This window comes from Oryzias melastigma, linkage group LG18, assembly GCF_002922805.2.
Source record: "Oryzias melastigma strain HK-1 linkage group LG18, ASM292280v2, whole genome shotgun sequence".
Taxonomy (NCBI): domain Eukaryota; kingdom Metazoa; phylum Chordata; class Actinopteri; order Beloniformes; family Adrianichthyidae; genus Oryzias; species Oryzias melastigma.
This window is the reverse complement of record NC_050529.1, coordinates 18,922,563-18,930,025: the sequence shown is the minus strand read 5'-3', so window position 1 is coordinate 18,930,025 and position 7,463 is coordinate 18,922,563. Positions and strand designations below refer to the sequence as shown.

The 7,463-nt window shown below is 39.6% G+C and overlaps 1 protein-coding gene across 2 annotated transcripts in view; it reads left to right on the top strand.

Annotated features, from left to right (window-relative positions):
• htr2cl1 (5-hydroxytryptamine (serotonin) receptor 2C, G protein-coupled-like 1) overlaps nt 1-7,463 on the top strand; it is a 227,722-nt gene that overhangs the window by 103,502 nt on the left and 116,757 nt on the right. For both annotated transcript variants that reach the window (XM_036216569.1, XM_036216568.1), the window contains exon 3: nt 4,611-4,725. The gene's annotated coding sequence lies outside the window, so the exon portion shown is untranslated. The remainder of the gene's footprint in view (nt 1-4,610; nt 4,726-7,463) is intronic.

Here is a 7,463-nt window from a genome sequence, read left to right as displayed (position 1 = left end):
AATTAAGGTCTAAATTGCATTTCGGAATATTCTGCTCTCCCTGATCTGGATCAAGTTTGGCAAATAGCTGAACAAATCTTAATGAGAATTAGGTTTTCATATCTTCTAAAGATGTATTTCCCCATCAAGAAACATTAAACTGAAAAAAAAGCAAACAAAAACGAACATCTGTTAGCATGATGCTAACTTATCATTGATTTTTACATAGAGACGCTAGCGGCTAACATTCACATGGCTTGAACACATTTTAATAACAAACAAACTCATTTGTGTTAATCACAGACATGAATTCTCTGAGCTCGTTTGATAGACTGTTCTTGCTCGTCTTCTTCTTGAGCTAAAGCTAAAAACCGCAGCACTCCTGCTCCACCTAGTGGTCAAATGATAAAACAACTTGAACCAGAGGACAGAACTCTGAATATTTCTTTATTCAAATCTTTGTAAAATAGGAGTTGATTAAATGAGGAGGGAAAAGGGGGAGGGGTTACTTCACACCAATGGTCCCGCCCACAACTCAGATAAATAATTACTTTATAAGGGTTAGCTTACCCATGTAGAAACTGATGTTGGGTAATTTAAGCACATAAAAATCTGTGTTCCAGTTAATGGAAAATGTCTTGTGATCTTGGTGTCTTTTTATTTATGTTTTAGCTAAAAAAAATTGCTTTGTTAATACATTCAAAGATGTCAAGTGGTACCGCCTTAATTACTAATGCCTTATTTATAGTTTATGGTATTCGGCTGCTCCCCTCAGCAGTTACCACATCATGTCATGTCCTCCTCCTCTGTAACCACGAACTCTTTCTTCTCCAACCTTTTTATTAAGATCATCACTTTCCCTCCTCTGATGTGTCCAAACCATTTCAATCTGCTTTCCAGCATTTATCTCCAAGACTTCTAACATGATCTGTTCCTCTGATGGATTCATTCCTGATTCTATCCATCCTCATCGCTCCTATAGAGAACCTCAGCATCTTCCTCCTCCTATCCCTCACTCAGTAAATTGAGCATTAAATAAAGTGTCACTTAGTGCTACATAAACCGTATTTGACTGTAAGTTTCCTCACAAAGAGACAATTAAAAGATGGTTAAAAATTTAATGTTCAACATCAATATATAAACCACAAAGCAAATGAAAGAACGTATATTTTATTGATAATCTTGACTGAACATAAAATCTGAGACTAGAAAATCAATATCTTTTCAACCTTTGGTGATCTGCATTTACTTTATTATAAATGAATAATTGTAAAATTTTAGTTTGTGATTCAGAGTGACTTGAAGGAGGAAGAACAGGAACGATTATTCACCCAAACAGATTTTGTGTATAGAAGGGAAGGTAACCTACCAATCCGATATTTTTGCTTGCTAATTTTCCAAGCCCACATTTGCTAATTAAGACAATAATTAAGACTAATACAGACCAAGCTGCAGCAGAGGCTGAGAGCATTATAATTAATCCAAGTGTTTAGAGACAAACCAAAGCTTTGGAGACGTAAAGTTTCTGACCTCACTATGGCAGAAAATGTCAACGGATCCCCAGAATAACTGCAGAGCATCCAGACATCTGCACCCAACCTGACTGTGACCTTACATTAGCCCCGAGGAGCAACACGGCAACAAAGCCAGCATCAGCAATTCAGACAAACACTTGAACCGAATACGAAACAAGAATCTGTAAAATATTTCAATGAGATTACGCAGAAAAACACAGAAAAAGAGGTTTGCAATCTGCACTAATCAAACAACAAGCCAAGCATTGTCGTGTTTTCATCAGACACTGAATCTTATGAATCAGTTCAAATTGATTGAATCTTTTGTCAAAGTTTCAACACTTATTTTGTACTTCAGGATTACAGATAAAGTTGACGTGCCCATGGGCTCTCAGCTATAAAAAACCTCCAAAACAGCTGTAGTCAAGAAACGTAACTTGACAGTATACGGTGCTGTGTCCTTGTCATGCATTGTCATTGGCTAGACTGGTGTTTCCTGACCCTGGTCCTCAAGGATCCCTCTTGTGCTCATTTTCAGTCCTGCTCTCCACAAACACATCTGCCTCTAGCGATTGGCATTATCAGGCTGTTGCAGAGCTTGATGAATAGCTGAATCAGGTGAGCTTAAGCAGAGTAACATGGGATACATGAAGGACGGTGTGTGTTAAAGACCAGGGTTGACCCAACCTTCCAAATACGGCCCAGTTATGAAGAAAAAAAATGATGAGGATGTTGGGGGAAAAAAGCAAGTTTCTAGCCCATTCCTGTGGCGAGTTGTGGTTCTTTAAAGAATGTGCAGTTCTGCCACTAGGGGGAGCAAAGGCAACAAAAGACAGATATGACAATAGATCAATAAATAATTACAATAACCAATGTAGTAATACGTGATTATTGGTGGAAGCATTTTTTCCAACTGAGAAAAATACAAAAACAATGCTACAGATAAAAATTTTACTATTATGTTTCTGGTCCGGCCCACTTGAGATCAGACAGGTTTGAATGTGGCCCCTGAACCAAAATTTGTTTGACACCCCTGTTATAAAATTAAACTCATATCGCAAGCTAACACAACACCCTGTGAGACCATCTGCAAAAACATACACAGCTGTAAGAATGTTGTGACAAAATGGCTAATATCAGTTCCTGTGAATAAACTGTAATAGCTGTTTAGTTTGTATCTAAATTCTCCAACGTAACAGTGTCCTGGGGCAAGTTGTTTATTGTATTTTGTCCCCACTGTTGGAGCATGACAAAAAGATCCAAGTGCATGCTTTGTGTGCTGTTTTAAAACAAGCAAAACAACTACTAACTGTCTGCTGTCAACATTTTTCAGGGTTTATTCTCATTATCCAATAAGATTAATTGTGAAAGTTAAAATTTTGATTTGTATTGGGTCCATATTTTACTTTATTCATTGGGATACTTTTGATTTGAATGAGGTCTAATATAATTAATCTCCATCATTCTATTAAGTTGTCTCAGAATTTTAAATTATGATCAGATAAATCTATTTAATTACCCATTCATGGGTCCTTCCAGCATGTGCTTTTATTTTGGTACTTGACACTGCCTCTTTCTGATCATCTTATCATCCTCACCTGCTGGACCCCGTGAGCTCTGGTACCTAAGATATTGTCTGCTCAGTATTTCTAATACTCTGATTTAGATTAGCCTATAACATCTCTTTTCCTAGAGCACAGGTGAGTGGGATAAACTTGACTTGTCAGAAGCTGGTCAACAAATACATGATGGAGGCCTCTTAAGTTGGATGGATTTTCCTGTAGTAATAGGAGTTATGGATTTGAACTCACAACCTTTCAGTCTCAGAGTGGCCGATCTACTTCAAGGCCACCGAGTGGGTCCAAAGCAACAAGTTGCTCAAAGTTATTCCTGGTGTTTGCCACAAGGGCCGGGACCATGCACTGATACACACTTTTGATGTCCAAAACCTGACTGAGCATTCGCAAACTCTCAACCTTCCTCTCTTTGGGCCAATCTCCTTTTCAGGCTATGACTATCAATCATATTGGTTCCAGAGTCAAGAGTAGGGGTCTGTTCCTTTAGCCCATGCGACTGTCAATCAGTGCCACCGTGCCTGGAGCAGAGGTCATGGAGTCCTGATTGCAACTGTAGACTGAAGTGTTTGACTGACAAGAATAAGGGTCTATTTCTGGATTATCAGATTGGACAGAATTTTTGACTTTCCACATCTGTGTATTGAGAATTATAAACCAGATCTAAGGTTTGTTGGACATACCTTCTAGCATGACAGGATGCCTTCTGTATCCCATTTTTTTCACACTGTTATCATTCCAAGGGTTGTTGTATCATTGGGTTTTCTGAGGCTTAACCATTAGAAATCATTTTGAATGTAGAGAGATACGGACAAACAGAAAACGAGAATAATTCCAAGATTTTAGGGTTTTATTGTTGAATATCACTGGACCTCACTGGATGACACATTTTTAGAACTGACAGTCTCAAAGAAATCTATCTATTCTAGTGATATAGTGTTGACGACATGGGTGTCTTGTTTTTTTTTCTCCTTCCTTGTGCATTGGTTCTATAATTTTCAAGGAAATCATTGCTCCAATTTGTCAAAGAAAGATTGCGGTATGCTGCGTTTCTTAAAAGATTTGTGCCTTAGGTTCTTTCTTTCTTGAGAAACTCACATGATCTTACTAAGAATGTTTAAAAATCGCTTGCCGACATATATCAACTTCACTTCAAAAGTAATCCCTGTAGGAGTACACGTTTGTATGTACTACAAAGTCGGTACAGCAGTTTGTTGGTATGCCACCTAATGCACATGTAAAGCAAAAAGATTTTGCTGTGATGTTGGAAAATCTGCATGAAAACATGTGTTTTGTTGTTTTTATTTGAATTCATCCAACTGCAGCATTACTAGCAGATTCCAGTAAAATATATATATTATTATAACTATTTCTATAGACATGCCCTTATCTTGACATTTGATGTCGCTGATATGGGACAATTCCCTGATGGATGCTTTAAGATTTTATTTGCAAATTCAACCTAACTAGGATCTCTGTAGAAATGACGTTTAGATCCACCTTTCACTATGGTTTAAAACTTTTGTCTGTTTGTTTATTTCAGATCCGTCATTGCTTCTACAAAACCCAAAGAAAGGACCTTCAGAGTGCACGTGAGAAGGCAGACCTAGCACTTCTGGTTGTTCCTCGCAAAGTTCAAAACAGCATGCTGCCAAATAGTAAGTATCTTTATATGCATCGCATCATAAAATCACACATTTTTAAGAGCAACATTATTTCTATCAACTTTGTCAGACATCAAATGCAGACAACTCTTCTTATTGAAAAATACCAATGTATTATTCATAAGTCCTAATATAATTTAAATTTCAAGAACAACAGTGCGGTCTCCGTCCTGGTTGTGGAACCAGCTCTACACCCTCTTCAGGGTTCTGGAGGGTTCGTGGGTGCTCGCTCATCCAGTCCATATGTGTTTTATGGATTTGGAGAAGACGTTTGACTGCGTCCCCTGTGGTGTCCTGTGGAGGGTGTTCTGGGAGTATGGGGTCTAGGGAGCCTTACTGAGGGCTTTCCAGACTCTGTACGACCGGAGCAGGAGCTTGGTTCGCAGTAAGTTAGACCTGTTCCCGGTGCGTGTTGGACTCCGAATGGGCCGCCCTTTATCACTGATTCTGTTCATAGTCTTTATGGACAGAATTTCAAGGCTCAGCCAAGGACTGGAGAGGATCTGGTTTAGAGACCACAGGATTTCATCTCTGCTCTTTGCAGATGATGTTTGTCCTGTTGGGTCCATTGAACCAGAACCTTCAGCATGTATTGGAGCAGTTAGTAGCCGAGTGTGAAGCGACTGGGATGAAGGTCATTACTGCTAAAAGTCTGAGGCCATGGTTCTCGACCGGAGAAGGGTAGTTTGCCCTCTCTGGGTGGGTGGAGTGCTCCTGCCTCAGGTGGAGGAGTTTAAATATCTTGGGGTCTTGTTCACAAGTGAGGGAAAATCGGAGCACAAGATTGACAGATGGTTCGGAGTGGCGTCCGCCATTATGTGGTCGCTGCACAGGTCCGTTGTGGTGAAGAGAGAGCTGAGCCAGAAAGCAAAGCTCTTAATTTCATTCCAGTACTCTCCTATGGTCATGATTTCTGGGTCATGACCGAAAGAACGAGATCCCGACTACAATTGGCTGAAATGAGATTCCTCCGGAGGGTGGTTGGGTGCTCCCTTAGAGAATGGGCGAGAAGCTCAGTCATCCGGAGAGAGCTTCATTTTGACCGGAGCCAGTTGAAGTGGCTCGGGCATCTGGTCCAGATGCCTCATGGACCCCTCCTTGGGGAGGTGTTCTGAGAATGCCCCTCCGGGGATGACCCAGGAAACGCTGGAGAAGCTAAGTCTCTCGGCTAGCCAGAAGACGCCTCTGGGTCCCTCGAGAGGAGCTGGAGGAAGAGGGAAGTCTGGGCATCTTTGCTTAGACTGTTGCCCCGTGACCCGGTCCTGGATGTGCAGAAGAAGATGAATGGATGGATAATTTAAAATTGTATAAGTCCCATTCCAACAATATAGTTTTTCTATTGTCAGTGTTCCCAGTGGTCTTTCAATTATGATTATTCAGTTTTTGGTCAAAATATAAAAGCCTGTGTCATTTCTTTAGACATATTTTCTGACGCTCCATTAGAAATTTGGTTCTGATTTGTGGATGGGACTGTTGACATGGAAGTTACACTCTCTCCTGCTAGCATATAGCACCTCACAAGCTAACATTAGCGTAGCAAAATAAATGGTGAGCAATAAAAGATACTCAAAAATGTTGTTCTAATCTTTAATTATTTTATATATATATATCCTCCATAGTGAGAAAAATGCTACAAGAACATCTTAAAAATAAGATTTTCAGTGGTGTGGGGCTTTAAATACATCAAGACATAAATGAGAACATAAACGCCATGTCATTTTTCTGACTTATTTTTATAGTTGTTCATTTTTCAGCAGTGACACCGACATTCATCAAAAATATCTCTGGTTGATTGGTTGCACACATGGTGTAAAGGAGCCACAACTGTCAGCTACACCGTTATAACCCAGTGTTTACCAAGGTCAATGGAGATCACGGCTTCTGGAGGCTTTTTTTTTACCGCTTCCTTTAGATGAAACATGATTTCACCATGACACATCTTGTGTCACATCCATCTGTTCAAAAATACAACAGAGATCGTTAAACACGGACGGATGCAACACACTAACCTGTCTGCCGTCACAGAACGCTCATTCTTGTTAATTATCTACCCCAGATGATGCCAGCTCCCCCTCTCCTCTTGTCATGTTTACCTCGATGTTTTCCTCCTCTGCATTTGATGTTGTCTATTTAGAGGAGCTGACACACACACACACACACATGCATAGACACATGCTTCCTTCTATCCTGACAGGCTTGTTCTGCACACCTCTCTAGAAAAGTTAGGGCTCTAGCCAACTTTGATGACTTTACATTAATTAGCTCAGTGCTTTGCTTGCTCTTCTGCTTGAGTGCACGCTAGTTAGCAAAGCGCTGCCTGCTGATGTTTGATAAGACTTTAGTGCTTTTTCTCAAGCCTTCCTCAATGACATGTATGGTAAACATACACTATGTGGATACATTTAATGGGATTCCTGACTATTACAATAGGAACTTTAAAGACCCACTACGAGGAAAATTGTGTTTTTGGTGTTTTTAATGTGTTGTTATGCCATTTCTCCAATGATGGAGGACATATATAAGAAAATATATCTTAAAATTGTATTTCTGAGACAAATTTATGATGAACTCTGCAGAAAATATGTCCTAAAAATGACACTTTTTAAACATTTTGGCAAAAAAATTGCCTCATTACAATTAAAAGACCACTTGGAAAACTTTTTTTAATTCATCAAAAGATAAGTTTATGAAACCTTAAGGACATTAACTGGCTTGGTTATCTCCTTTGTAAA